The sequence below is a fragment of the Panthera leo genome, chromosome B1, assembly GCF_018350215.1.
Source record: "Panthera leo isolate Ple1 chromosome B1, P.leo_Ple1_pat1.1, whole genome shotgun sequence".
Lineage (NCBI taxonomy): Eukaryota > Metazoa > Chordata > Mammalia > Carnivora > Felidae > Panthera > Panthera leo.
In genome coordinates this window covers 119,031,581-119,046,489 of record NC_056682.1, presented here as the reverse complement: position 1 = coordinate 119,046,489, position 14,909 = coordinate 119,031,581, and the positions used below count along the sequence as shown (strand labels likewise).

Sequence of the window (14,909 nt, the reverse complement as noted above, 5' to 3'; positions counted from 1 at the left end):
TGTTTAACCAACTTTACTTATACAGATTTCTTTGAATATGTGGGCAAATATAAAACTTTATATATACCTGTAAGTATGTAATATGCTACACTGTTATAATATTTGTTCCCAATGAATAATTCTTCTTTGGTTTATGCCTTTTTGCAATATGCCTTTGGAGGAATAGATAATTTGGGGGGGGGGGGAGGAGGAAGTCTCTTTCTCTTGTTACCTAGCTCACCAATTAATCTAGTCTCTCAATGTCCTTTCTTCTTCCTTCAGTATTAGAATGCCCAAGTTTTAGCTTTGTACATTGCCACATAGTTAAGGACTATATTTCCTAGCCTCCCTTGAAAGTGTGGCCATATGACTATATTTTGGCCCATGACTTATAAGTGGAAATGACGGCTGCAACTCCTATGGCATTCCCTTAAGAAAAGGTAGCTAGAACAAAGGTATTTGTCATTTAAAATATTTTAACACAGATTGCCAGAGTGCTTTGTAAATAGGTTGAAAAGTTCACGTGTATACCAGCAATGTAAAACAATACCCTTTTACTTGGATCCTCACTAGCAAGAGGGAATTTAAAATTTTGCCCACTCTGAAAAGATGTTTCATCATACTCATAACAGGAGAAAAACATAATAAACTAATACTGATATTAAACATTTTCACTTTTCAATCTCAAATCCAAAAGTCTGATAACATATTCTAATGACAGTGCTATATGTTCTCAACTGTTCTTTATACAACACTTATGGAGGAAAATTCGGCAATATCATCAAAATTACACACACACACATATGCACAACTTGATCTAACAATCTTATTTCTGTAAATTTATACCACAGATATCTTGAACATGTGAGACAAAACTATGAACAGGATTTTTCATTACTACATTGTTTTTAAGAGCAAAAGACTGAAAACAATGCAAATATCCATCACAGAAGTTTGCAAAATAAATTCTGGCTTTTTTTTTTTTTTTTTTTTTGAGAGAGAGACAAAGAGAGTGTGAGTGGGGGAGAGTAGGAGAGGGGCAAAAGAGAGAGGGAGAGGGAGGGGAAGAGAGGGAGAGAGAGAGAGACACACACACACACAGAGAATCCTAAGCAGGCTCCATGCTCAGCATGGAGCTCAACCTGGGGCTCCATCCCATGTCCCTGGGATCATGACCTGAACTGAAATCAAGGGTTGGATGCTCAACTGACTGAACCACCCAGCTGCCCCAATTCTGGCATTCTTGTAGTACAAATACTACGTGGCTGTTAAAGAATGAGTAATCTTATTATGCAGCTGATTAAATACCTCTAAGATGTATTGCAACCAAAAAAGTGAGATGTGGAACATAGTGTACATTATGATAAATTGTTTTTTAAAAAGGAGAATATAAATTTGTTTTTTTTTTTTTTAATTTTTTTTTTTTTTAACGTTTGTTTATTTTTGAGACAGAGAGAGACAGAGCATGAACGGGGGAGGGTCAGAGAGAGCGGGAGACACAGGATCCAGGCTCTGAGCTGTCAGCACAGAGCCCGACGCGGGGCTCGAACTCACGGACCGTGAGATCGTGACCTGAGCCGAAGTCGGACGCTTAACCGACAGAGCCACCCAGGCGCCCCAGGAGAATATAAATTTGTATAAGAAAGCTCTGGGAATTACTTCAAATCTATTAGAATGGCTGTTATCAAAAAGACAAGAAGTAACAAATGTTGGTGAGGATGTGGAGAAAAGAGAATTTTTGTGCACTGTTCGTGGAATTATGTATTGGAATAGCCACTATGGCAAACAGTGTGGAAGTTCCTCAAAAACTTAAAACTAGAACTACCATATGACTTGGCAATTCCACATCTGGGTATTTATTCAAAGACAATGAGAATGCTCCAAAGGATATATGCACACCCATGTTCATTGAACATGGGTGGCTATTTACAATAGCCAAGATATGGAAACAACCTAAATATACATTGAAAGATGAATGGATAAAGAAAATGTAGTAGATATGGAGTAAGTCATGGAAATAAAAGCCACAGCATAAAGAATATAATCAATGATATTGTAAGTGTTGTATGGTGACAGATAGTAGCTACACTTGTGATGAGCATAGCATAATGTACAAATTGGTCAAATTAGTATGTTGTACATATGAACTAATATAACATTGTGTGTCAACTACACTCAAAAAAAAAAAAAAAAGAAAAATTCATGATCGAAGTTTAGAGGGAAAAAAAAGAAAAACGTCATATATATTTAGAATGGAATATCATTCAACCATAAAAAATAATGAAATCTTGCCATTTGCAACAACATAGACCATGTGGGCATAATGCTAAGTGAAATAAGTCAGATTGAGAAAGACAAATACCACATGATCTCACTTGTATGTGGAATATAAAAACAACCAACCAACCAGCCAAGCTCAGAGATAGAGAACGGACTGGTGGTTGCCAGGGGTGGGGTGGGCAAAATGGGTGAAGGGGGTCAAGAGGTACAAACTTCCAGTAATAAATAAGTCATGAGGATGGAATGTACAGAAGGTAACTATAATTAATAATACTGTTTTGCATATTTGAAAGTTGCTGAGTAAATCTTAAAAAGTCCTCACCATAAGAAAAAAAATTCTGTAAGTGTATGGTAACTAGACTTATTGTGATGATCATTTCACAATATTTACAAATATCAAATCATGCTGTACACCTGTACATATAAAGTTTTATGTCAATTATACCTCAATTGAAAAAAAAGAATACCATGACAAGAAAGACTGCAAAAGAAAGGGAAAAGAAAAAGAAAAAATAAGCTCTAGGAAGATACATGAGAAAATTGTAAAAGTAGTTGTGAGATGGATGGATAGATAGCTGTGGCATGAGAAATGGTGGAGGGGATATACATGTGGGAAATTTCAAAACATAAGTCTATTTATACACACGTGCACACACACACCATTTGAATGAATTACCTACTCAAAAAGAAAAGAAGTTTCCATATGGTGAATTCCCTAGTTTCCTTTATGTGATTTTTGTCAAGTCCATTTACCCATCTGATTCTTTCTTCTACTGCAAATCAGGGGTAAGATACACTTCATAGTACTTTGTGAGCACTTATATGTGTGCATAGCTCAGTGCTGGTTACATAATCAGCATTTAATGTTAGTTGAATTAAAACAATAGTTTGATAGTCTGTTAGGCCTAACTGGCATCTCATTATTATTTTACTTTGCATGCTCCTGATTTCCCCTGATTTTGAGCATCTTTTCACATTTGGAGTTACTCTTTGCTGAGTTCATATTCTTTGCTACCCAATTTTCTGTTGAACTACATGTTCCCTTAATGTGAATTTCTAAGAGGGCTTTGTGTATTACAGATGTTAAACCTCCTTATGAATATTTTTCAAAATTTATTGCACATCTATTAACCTTAATTATAACTTTTCTATGCAGGCTACTTTTTAATAATGACAAGTGTCTATCTTTTTTGAGAAGAATGTGTATTCTGCTCTTTTGGGGTGAAGTATTCTATAAATGTCAATTAGATCTAATTGACCGATGGTAATACACAGTTCAACTGTATCCTCACTGATTTTCTGCCTGCTAGATCTATCAATTACCACAAGAGGGGTGTTGAAATCTCCAACCATAATAGTGATTTGTCTATTTCTCTTTGTAGTTCTGTCTACTTTTGCCTTAGCTATTTTAATGCTTTGTTGTGAGATATGCACATTAAAGTTTATATCTTTTTGAAGAATGGACACCTTTATCATTATGTAATGCTCCTCTCTATCCCTGATAATTTTCCTTGTTCTAAAGTCTGTTTTCCCTGAACATAGCAACTATAGCTTTCTTTTGATTAGTATGAGATTGGTGGGTCTTTCTCCATTCTTTTGCTTTTAACCCGTATCTTTATATGTAAAGTAGATTTCTTACATGATTCCTGAGAAAATGGGGCACTACTAATGGCTGTGGGCTTCCTCCCTCCAAACAAACCCTAGGTAACTACAGAAATAAGGGAGCAAGGGCTTGAGGAATAAGATAAAAAAACTGAGAAAACCCTGGTAAGGGTCAGGAGTAAGTTTTTAAGTATTGTTCCTGGCACTTCCCTTCACTGCTTTGGGACAATCAGTCCAGACAACTGACTGCTACAGATATCATTAGCAACAACTTCCCAGTATAGAATAATACAAAGGGTCTGTTGAAGCGAGTTGCTGATGAAAAAAAGTGTGGGCTGAACAGATACTCTAGAAAATTGAGACATTCACTCTCCAACTCCTTCTCCAAACCTCTAGGGTTTTGATGGATGACAAGAGCCTTCTGCTAGATTATGAGTTTCAAGTTAAATCCTCACCAGAGGAGTTTTCAGAGCAAACAGTAGCAACAGAGATAGAACACTATAGCTCCTCTGTGGTGCCTGGAGCTCTCTGCTCTCTAATCCTTAAACTTGTGCGAAGGGATAAAAATTAGGGTCTGCCCTTTTGCTCTTCCTCAATATCCATTATCAGAAAGGGTAGGAAAGAACAGAAGCTTGTGAACCAAGTATCTAGACTCCTAGGAATATGATCACTATGTAACACAACAAGTTACACAACATATACCAACTGAAGCAGAATTATAGGAATAAATGTAGACATTTAATTTAAAAATTTTTAAAGAATTAAACAATTAGTCATTCAACAAAAAGTTTACTGAGCACCTACTAGTGTCAGGCACCGAGGATCCATCATGAACAAGATAGACAAAAATCTTTATTCTTGTACATTTTATTTTCTAGTGGTGGGAAATGGCATGAGGGACAGAGACAAAAGCATACAAACAACTTATTATCTAACTAAGGAATAAGCCATTTTAGAAGGTAATATTTGCTATAAAAATAAGGCTGATTGGGATTGTGAAAAGGGTCACAATTTCAAAATGAAACTAAACCTAAAATAGGAGTGAAGAGGATGTTGAGTGGGAGGTCAGTAATGTTTGAAGAAACAAGAAATCATAAAAAAGCCGTATGAGAATATTAGGTATGGAAACAAAAGAGTTTAAAGAACATCATAAATAAATTAAAATTAAATTAAATTAAAAAAAGGAACATCATAGATGGATAAACAGGGTTGATCAGATTTTAAGTTGCTTTTGAGGTACAGAATTTTAATATTTTTATGTAGTTAAAACCTCTAGATTTTTTACTCTTGTGGTTTCCTGTTTTCATGTTTGAAACACCTTCATCCAGAGATTTTTTTTAGCTTTATAATTGCAATATTTTAAATTATAAAATAGTATTTGTATATCGTAAGAAATTCAAACAAAATCGAAGGAAAGTAGAAAGTAAAAGACCTCATTAACTCTCCTCCATTATCCTTTCCATAGAGGTAATCATTTTTCTATGTATCTTTTCAGAAATTCTTTCTCTATGTATAATCAAATATGTATACATACATGGTTTAAAAAATTTATAGCAGCTTGCTTTTTCATTTCCCAATATGGATTGACTCCAGAGACTGAGGTTTTAAATGACAGTAGAATTTCATTTAGGAGGCATGATTACAGAGATAATAAAACGATCACTGGGTGGTCAGTGGTTGGGGGACAGTAGGGATGAACAGGTGGAGAAACACAGGGCATTTTTAGGGCAGTGAAACTATTCTGTATACTATAATGCTGGATACATGACATTATGCATTTGTCAAAACCTACAGAACTGTACAAAACAGAGTGAACCTTAATGCAAACTATGGACTTTAGTTAATATTAATGTATCAATATTGGTTTATCAATGGTAACAAATAAATATACCACACTAATACAAGATGTTAACAATAGGAGAAACTGAGTGTGTGTGTGTGAGATGTGGGAATTCTGTATCTTCTGTCCAGTTTTTCTGTAAACTTAGAACTGATCCAAAAACAATCTATTAAAAAAACCTCATTTAGAAAAACTATTTTGTAAACTATTTTTGTAAAGCTTTGTATAGGGTACTTTAGAGATGGAGGCTAGAGGTCAAATATCAGGCAGGTTGTTGCTATGGTCCAAGCTTAAAATGATTAGTACTAAGGTAGCAAATGAAATTAGTTTGAAAATTTAAGAAAACTGCATCTGAGAAGTCTTTTTTTTTTAAAGTAATTTTTTGAGAAAGTGTGTGCACATGCATGAGTGGGGGAGGGGCAGAGGGTGAGCGAGCGAGCGAGTAAGAGAATCTTAAGCAGGCTCCACACCCAGTGCGGAGCTCAACGTGGGGCTTGATCTCATGACCATGAGATCATAGCCTGAGCCTAAATTAAGCATTGGATGCTTAACCAACTGAGCCACCCAGGTGCCCCTGCATTCTTAGAAATTTTAAGTAGAATTTAAAGTTTGTGATTTAAAGAGGTAATCTGTCAAAAATATTATGTTAATCAGGAACAGCAAAAAAACCCCACCAATATAGGCAAGAATTATGAGAACAAAAAAATATGGCTGAAAAGATGTGAATAGCCATGACTGACATGTTGACTATTTTTTACCTTAACACGACATGGAGGAATAAGGAAGTTATTCATCCATTACACTTGGTGTTACTCATGTTCTTAAATTGTTCATTTCCATATTTTTATAACTTACCTTTAATTTCTTTAACAAATCAGTCATTAACAAGACATTATTGGATGCTTTCAATCTAAATAGCACTATTTCATACAAAATGCAGCTATCAAATTTATTCTATGCACAACACAAAGCATTAGATTCCTGCTTTCTTTATGCCTAATTCATCACACTTGGGAGTAGGCCAGTTCCATAAATTTCTGAGTTAAATAAGAATCTGTTCTAATATTTTGAATGATTACATATGAAGATTATAGTAAGTATGGCATTTCTAAGGCAAAAAGGTAGCTTCCAAAAAAGAAAAGGAAATTTCAAAGATCTACAGAAGCTTTTTGTTATGTATGTATGCACGTATCTATGTACGTATTTACTTCTTAACTGTAATATTTTTCTAGTCAATGACTGCAAAAGTGGCATCTCAATATAGATGGTCCCTTGTGATGGTTTGACTCATGATTTTTCAACTGCATGATGGTGAGAAAGCAATATGCATTCAGTAGAAACTGTACTTCAAATTTTGAATTAGGGTTTTCTTTTGGGCTAGTGATATACAGTATGATACTCTCTAGTGATCCTGGGCAGTGGCAGCAGTCACAGCTCCCAGCCAGCCATGAAATCACCAGCATAAACAACCAATACATTTACAACCATTCCGTAACAATACAACTCTTCTGGTTTTCACTTTCAATACAGTATTCAATACATTAGGTGAGATATTATACACTAGGTTTTGTGTAAGATGATCTTGCCCAACTATAGGCTAATGTAAGTATTCTAAGCATGTTTAAGGTAGGCTAGACTAAGCTATGATGTTCGTTATATTAGCTTTATTAAAGGTGTTTTTGACTTAATATATTTTCAACTTATGATGGGTTTATTGAGGCATAACCTCATTGTAAACTGAGGAAGAACTGTATACACTCATAGAATTATGGGGTAGAGGGGCTGTTTCAAAGCTCACTCTATTCCACTACATGTCTCTAGAAATTTCCTACTAGGCAATTCTATATACTGCTTGTTTTTAGTACCAGAAGTATTACGGAAAATGATTTTAAAATAGCTTTACCATATGTTATTAATTCACCAATACCAGTTTTGTTTCTCCAATTTTGCTTTTATTTCCAGTTTGCTGCATTTCCTCTTAAAGCTGTGGGTAAGGCAAGGCAGTTAAAATATGGTTCCTCATAAAGAAAGGGGAAGTATAATGTGAGAACACCAAACACCAAAATCAAAATACTCTTTTTAGTAAATTTGTTTATCCCCTTAAAAATGTTTTAATAAATAAGTTCATAGGTTTAATAAAAGTTCTTTTTAAACATCTGCTTAGTTTCTCATGTAATGATCATTCATTCAACCCCAATCTATAGCCCAGGAGGGTAAGCCTGCAAATAACTTTCAGACATACAGGCATACCTAAGAGATATTTTGGGTTCAGCTCCAGACCACCACAATAAAGCAAGTATCTCAATAAAGTGAGTCAAATAAATTTTTTGGCTTCCCAGTGCATGTAAGTTATTTTATACTATACTGTAACCTATTAAATGTACAACAGCATTATGTCTAAAAAACCCAATGTACAAACCTTAATTAAAATCCTTTATTACTTGGGAATGCAAGCTGGTGCAGCCACTTTGGAAAGCAGTATGGAGGTTCCTCAAAAAACTAAAAATAGAATTACCCTACGACCCAGCAATTGCACTACTAGGCATTTATCCAAGGGATATAGGTGTGCTGTTTCGAAGGGACACATGCACCCCCATGTTTATAGCAGCACTATCAACAATAGCCAAAGTATGGAAAGAGCCCAAATGTCCACTGATGGATGAATGGATAAAGCAAATGTGGCATATATATACAATGCAGTATTACTCGGCAATCAAAAAGAATGAAATCTTGCCATTTGCAACTACGTGGATGGAACTAGACGGTATTATGCTAAGTGAAATTAGTCAGAGAAAGACAAAAATCATATGACTTCACTCATATGAGGACTTTAAGATACGAAACAGATGAGCATAGGGAAGGGAAACAAAAATAATAAAAATAGGGAGGGGGCCAAAACAGAAGAGACTCACAAATACCGAGAACAAACTGAGAGTTACGGGAGGGGTTGTGGGAGAAGGGATGGGCTAAATGGGTAAGGGACACTAAAGAATTTACTCCTGAAATCACTGTTGCACTATATGCTAACTAATTTGGATGTAAATTTAAAAAAATAAAAAATAAAACAAGTTAAAATAAAAAAAATCCTTTATTACTAAAAATGCTAACCATCATTTGAGCTTTCAGTGAGTCACAGATCACCAAAACAAATAATGAAAAAGTGTGAAATATTGTGAGAATTACCAAAGTGTGACACAAAGACACAAAGAGAGCAAAAGCTGTTGGAAAATGGTGCCAACAGACTTGCTCTGCACAGGGTTGCCACAAACCTTCAGTTTGTAAAAAATGCATTATCTGCGAAGCACAATAAACAAAGCTATGCCTGTGTTAGGTGTTCCATTAATTTCATCTTACTGTTTCAATTCATCAATCCGCAACTCCTTTACCTCTTTTTTAGTATGGGTTTCATATTTCCTTAATCACATGCCCTACTTTTTCTTGGTTTAATCCTAACTTAGGTTGTACACATTCTCCATTAGCTTCTTAAGATGTACAAAATGTGTATTTTCTGAGACCTTTTAGGTTTGAAAATAACTTTATTCTAGCCCCATAATTAAGTTACAGGTTGGCTTATTCAGAATTCTAAATTACAATTAATTTTTCATCAGAATTTTCAAGCACTGCTCTATTATCCTTTTGTTTGCAGAGTTGCTACTCAGAAGTGCAGCACATTAACCTTTGTGTACATCACATGAAACCTGTTTTTTTTCTCTCCATAAACTTGTACAATCTACTCTTTGTTTCTGAAGAAGTCCAGAAATCTGTGTGGGGTCCCCTTAAGCATTTTATATTTACAGCAATCTTAATAAGATACCCAAGAGCCACATGTGATTAGCACTGACACACTGCACTATCAAACTGACCATGCAGCCCTACAGCAACCACTGTGAAAAACAAAACAAAATACAGCTATAATAAAAAGATGTGCTAATAGTGATATAAATAATTATGACAATGATAAAAGATAACACAACTGTGCATGTATATGTGCCAGGTGAGTTTAGTTGCTTTATATGTTTTAATCCACTAAATTTCTACATACAGTACAACCTTAAGAGGTAGGTTCTATCTATCTATCTATCTATCTATCTATCTATCTATCTATCTAGGTTCTATCTATCTATCCATCCATCCATCCATCCATCCATCTATATTTCTTAAACTAGCTTAAAGAAATTTTTTTTAATGTTTACTTATTTTTGAGAAAGAGACACAGAGACAAGAGTGTGAGCAAGGGAGGGGCAGAGAGAAAGAGAGACAGAATCTGAAGCAGGCTCCAGGCTCTGAGCGGTCAGCACAGAGACCGACGTGGGGCTCGAACTCACGAACCACGAGATCATGACCTGAGCCAAAGTTGGACACTTAATTGACTGGGCCGCCCAGGCACCCCAATACTATCTACATTTTGAAAGGTTACATAATTTACCTTGGCAGAGCCAGAATTCTAGTCCAAACAGTCCAGTTCCAGAGTCAGTGGTCTTAACTGTTACGATATACTACCTTCCAGTAGTAAGGGGCAGAGGGTTTTTTTTTTTTGTTTTTTTTTTAAACGTTTATTTATTTTTGAGACAATGCAAGAGACAGAGTGCAAGCAGCAGAGGGGCAGACAGAGGGAGACACAGAATCCGAAGCGGGCTCCAGGCTCTGAGCTGTCGTGTTGAACTCACGAACTGTAAGATCATGACCTGGGCTGAAGTCGGACGCTTAACTGACTGAGCCACTCAGGCACCCCTAATGGCAGAGGTTTTTTTGTTGTTTGTTATATTGCTTTTACTTTTTTTTTTCAAGTTTATTTTGAGAGAGAGAGAGGAGAGAGAGGGAAAGAGAATCTCAAGCAGGGGATTTGACGTGGGGCTTGATCTCATGAAAAGTGAGATCATAACCTGAGTGAAACCATGAGTTGGATGCTTAATGGACTGAGCCACCCAGGCACTCCTTAAATTTATTATTATTGTTATTATTATTATTATTATTATTATTATTATTATTTTAGAGAGGGAGAGAGAATGCAAGCAGGGAGAGAGAGTCAGAAAGAGAGAGAATCCCAAATAGGCTCCACATTCAGCACAGAGCCTGATGCAGGGCTCGATTCCACTACCCTGGGATCATGACCTGAGCCGAAATCAAGAGTGACTCTCAACTGACTGGGCCAACCCAGGGCGTGCTGTTATATTGCTTTTAAATATATTTTCTTGACAAAATAAAAAGTTGGGGAACCTACATTTTCGCAATTATAAAACTTAATAGTTGGTGAAATCTAAAGGCCTGAAGATCATCAGGTTCTGTGGCCAGTAGAGATCAAGAAAAATGAAAATCTGAGGAAATAACTGATGAAGCAAAATCTTGGAGGATGAGCTCCAGAACACAGGGTGCAGAAGACTAGGCGAGAAGGACTGACGCTAGTTATAGGAGGAATTATAGCTATCTTCAGAGGTGCTGGTGAGGAGAGCTTATCTGTTAACTAGAATTCAAGGTCATCGAAGCTCAAAATAAGTCTGGTAGTAACAATTAGAAAGCTTAATAAATAAATAATGTAAAATAGTGAAGATTTGGAGGAATGGAAAAAGTAAATAAATCCAGGAATGGACTAACAGACTAGAATAACAGAGATGGTTTCAACACTAAATATCTTTAAGTCAAAGAATAAGTTTCATAGGAGTAAGGGAGTAGAAGATGTATAAACAAATATACAAGGTTGTGGTCAGAAGGTAGTATTTCTGAATTTAAGATCTCAAAGCCAGAGTAAAGACTCATTCATTGATGATGATACTAACCATTCATTATACACACAAAACAATTATACCTAGTCATAACAACCATTAATAAATATCTTATTACAGGGGTGCATGGGTGGCTCTGTTGGTTAAGCATTTGACTCTTGGTTTTGACTCAGGTCATAATCTCATGGTTCATCATGGTTCACAACCCTACATCAGGTTCTGTGTTGGCAGTGTGGAGCCTGCTTGGGATTCTCTCTTTCCCTCTCTCTCTGCCCCTCCCCAACTTGTGTACATACACACTCTCTCTTTCTCAAAATATTTCTCAAAATAAACTTAAAATATAAATGAAACAAGATTTAAATTTTATTTTTCAAGATTTAGATGTATTTTTTAAAAAACGTTTATGTTTGAGAGAGAGAGAGCACATGCATAGGAGTTGGGGAGGGGAAGAGAGAGAGAGAGGGACACACAGAATCTGAAGCAGACTGCAGGCTCTGAGCTGTCAGCATAGAGCCCAATGTAGGGCTTGAACTCACAAACTGCAAGATCATGACCTGAGCCAAAATTGGATGCTCAACTGACTGAGCCACCCAAGTGTCCCTAAATTTATTTGGTTTTTTTAATGTTTATTTATTTATTTTGAGACAGCGAGAGAGAGCGTGCACACGTGCCAACTGGCGACAGAGAATCCCAAGCAGGTCTGAACTGTGGGGCCGGATCCCATCAACTGTGATCATGACCCGAGCCAAAATTAAGAGTCAGACATTTAACCTTCTGTGCCACCCAGGAGTCCCATAAGATTAAAATTTTGTTTTTTTTTTTTTTGTTTTGTTTTGTTTTTAAAATTTTTTTTTCAACGTTTTTTATTTATTTTTGGGACAGAGAGAGACAGAGCATGAACGGGGGAGGGGCAGAGAGAGAGGGAGACACAGAATCGGAAACAGGCTCCAGGCTCCGAGCCATCAGCCCAGAGCCTGATGCGGGGCTCGAACTCACGGACCGCGAGATCGTGACCTGGCCGAAGTCGGACGCTTAACCGACTGCGCCACCCAGGCGCCCCTAAAATTTTGTTTTTTAATGGTTATTTATTTTTGAGAGAGAGAAAGAGAGAGACAGAGCGTGAGAGGTGGAGGGGCAGAGAGAGAAGGAGTCACAGAATCCGAAGCAGGCTCCAGGCTCTGAGATTTCAGCACAGAGCCCGATGTGGGGCTTGAACTCACAGACTGTGAGATCATGACCTGAGCTGAAGTCAGACGCTTAACCGACTGAGCCACCCAGGTGCCCCAAGATTTAAATTTTAAGGTAAAAAGAATCTAAGAAACTATTCCCTATAATACACAGTAAGAATTTTTATTGATTCGGTTAGGAACTATCTCCTTTTATACATGAATGTAGTTCATGTAATGCATCTTCTCTAAATTTTAAGATGAAAGAAAGAAAGAAAGGAAGAAGAAAGAAAAAAGAGGAAGGAAGGAAGGAAGGAAGGAGGAAGGAAAAAGGAAGGAAGAAGAAAGGAAGATCAATGGATGAGAGACTTCTACTTACTGTATTTCTTCTACTTGGAAATAGCAAATCAGCTATCTACATCAACTGCTCAGGGAACCCAGTCACAGAAGAACTACATACTGTATAATTCCTTTTATATGAAGTTAAAGAACATTCAAAGCAAGGCAGAATAGCGGTGGTGGCAGCAGCGGCGGTGGTGGTGGTGGTACGGGGACCAACCATGGTTGGAAGGACCAAAAGAAGCTCTATTGCTTAGGTGTTGGATACATTATTCTCTCTATATTTATCTGTGCAGTGGTCACACCAAATTGTACCTTCGGCACCTCAGCATTTTACTATGCTGTATGTCTTAAATGAAGTATTTATTTTTTAATTCCTTTAAAGAAAAACTTCAGAAGCCTAAAGAATCTCACTCAACATAGCTTGTTTTGCCCTTGTCAAGACCACAAAGCCTTTAATTGAGAAAATTTAGTGGCTGTCTCCAAGCCTTTCCTCCCTTTATTTCCCTCACTCCCAACACACTCCTACCGCAATCATCTCCCCAAGGGTATTTCTACATATGACCAGCAGAGATTATTAAAGATAACCCCTAACAGAACAGTCCAGAAGACAAGGATGTTTGAGAATATTAAATTCAGAATAAACAAACTTCAGGGTCCTTCTTTCACTAAACCAAAAGTAAGTTCCCAAAAAGAATGGAAAGGAAATACTAATGTAAACAACCTTTCGATCATCACTTTGTATATAACGTTCTATATTGCTCTAGCTCATGAACCTGTATCTAAGCATTTTCATAGAATTTCCAATGTAATTGGATTTTGAACAAGGTAAAACAATAGGAAATTGGTTTATCTAGATCTGAATTCAACTAACTCTCATACGGTTATTTATTTTTTTTAGTGAAAACCATCACAGATATTAAAAATCAAAGAGTCTAGAGAACGAAAAGTTACTTTAAAAAATGTCCTTTCCTCGCTTTAAAATGAAAATAACAAGGGAAAAAATAAAGAATAAAACGTATTTATTACAACTAGCTGTTAACATTAAGTCACACAAAACGAAATACCGGACCATGATCAGTTCGTTGGTATTATGTTAATAGTCAGGTGGAGCTCAGAACTGTAAGGAGGCACCTTATTAAGATATCACACCACATACACAACACGCAGTCACCAAGGGCATTACTAGGGATATTTCACTTTGGTAAAAATAGGAAACAAAGTCATGTCAAGGCAGGTGTTGCAAGGAAGTGAAGCGGTCTCCTTCCACTCTTCAGTTTTTAAAAAGATATTAATAAAAATAAAATCTAAAGATCTTCACGAATACTTTAGCTTATAGTAGAAATCCTGCACCATAAAAGTCGCTTTAAAGGTTTATATTCCTTTACACTTTCCTAGTTTTAGTTAACCGAAAAAAGAACTGATCATCTGCAGAAGGAACTGAAAGTATCGAAAGAAGGAATATCACGGGTCTTATCTAAGCTGCAAAAAAAACACACAAAAAAACCCCCTCAGAGTTGCACAAAACTGCCGAGTGGCAAAGCTTAATTTAAGCAGTTCGTAGCTCAGGTATTTTAACTTAAAAAAAAAAAACAAAAACAAAAAACCTGGCTTGCAGGGGCGAGGGAACGGAGTTGGGCACCGCAGGGTAGACGGGGAGGGTGCTCTTAGATGAGTATGCAAGGCTAGGGCCAAGGTACCCAACCAGTTCCAGGAAGAAGGGGTCGGGACGAGAGCGGCCGAAGTAAAAAGCGACGAGAGGAGCAACTCACTTTTGAAAGGCACTTTCCGGTTACAAAGCACTCTCACATGCTTTACCTCATCGCACACAGTATCCTTTCTCCTGGCCTCCACCGTCTACAGATGTGAAGGGCCCAGCGTGTACGCAGGCCCTCTTCAAAACCGTGTTACCACGGAGGGCGGCCCTACTCATCCATTCCCGCGGCTCCGCACCTCGCGGCCGCGCGCGCCCCCTCGGCGTCC

The 14,909-nt window shown here is 37.0% G+C and overlaps 1 long non-coding RNA gene across 3 annotated transcripts in view; it reads right to left on the bottom strand.

Moving 5' to 3' along the window:
- The window catches only part of LOC122218000, a 44,270-nt gene extending 29,397 nt beyond the window's left edge, over nt 1-14,873 (bottom strand). For all 3 annotated transcript variants that reach the window (XR_006201793.1, XR_006201795.1, XR_006201794.1), the window contains exon 1: nt 14,699-14,873. This is a non-coding gene — a long non-coding RNA (uncharacterized LOC122218000). The remainder of the gene's footprint in view (nt 1-14,698) is intronic.
- Nucleotides 14,874-14,909: the final 36 nt, after the last annotated feature.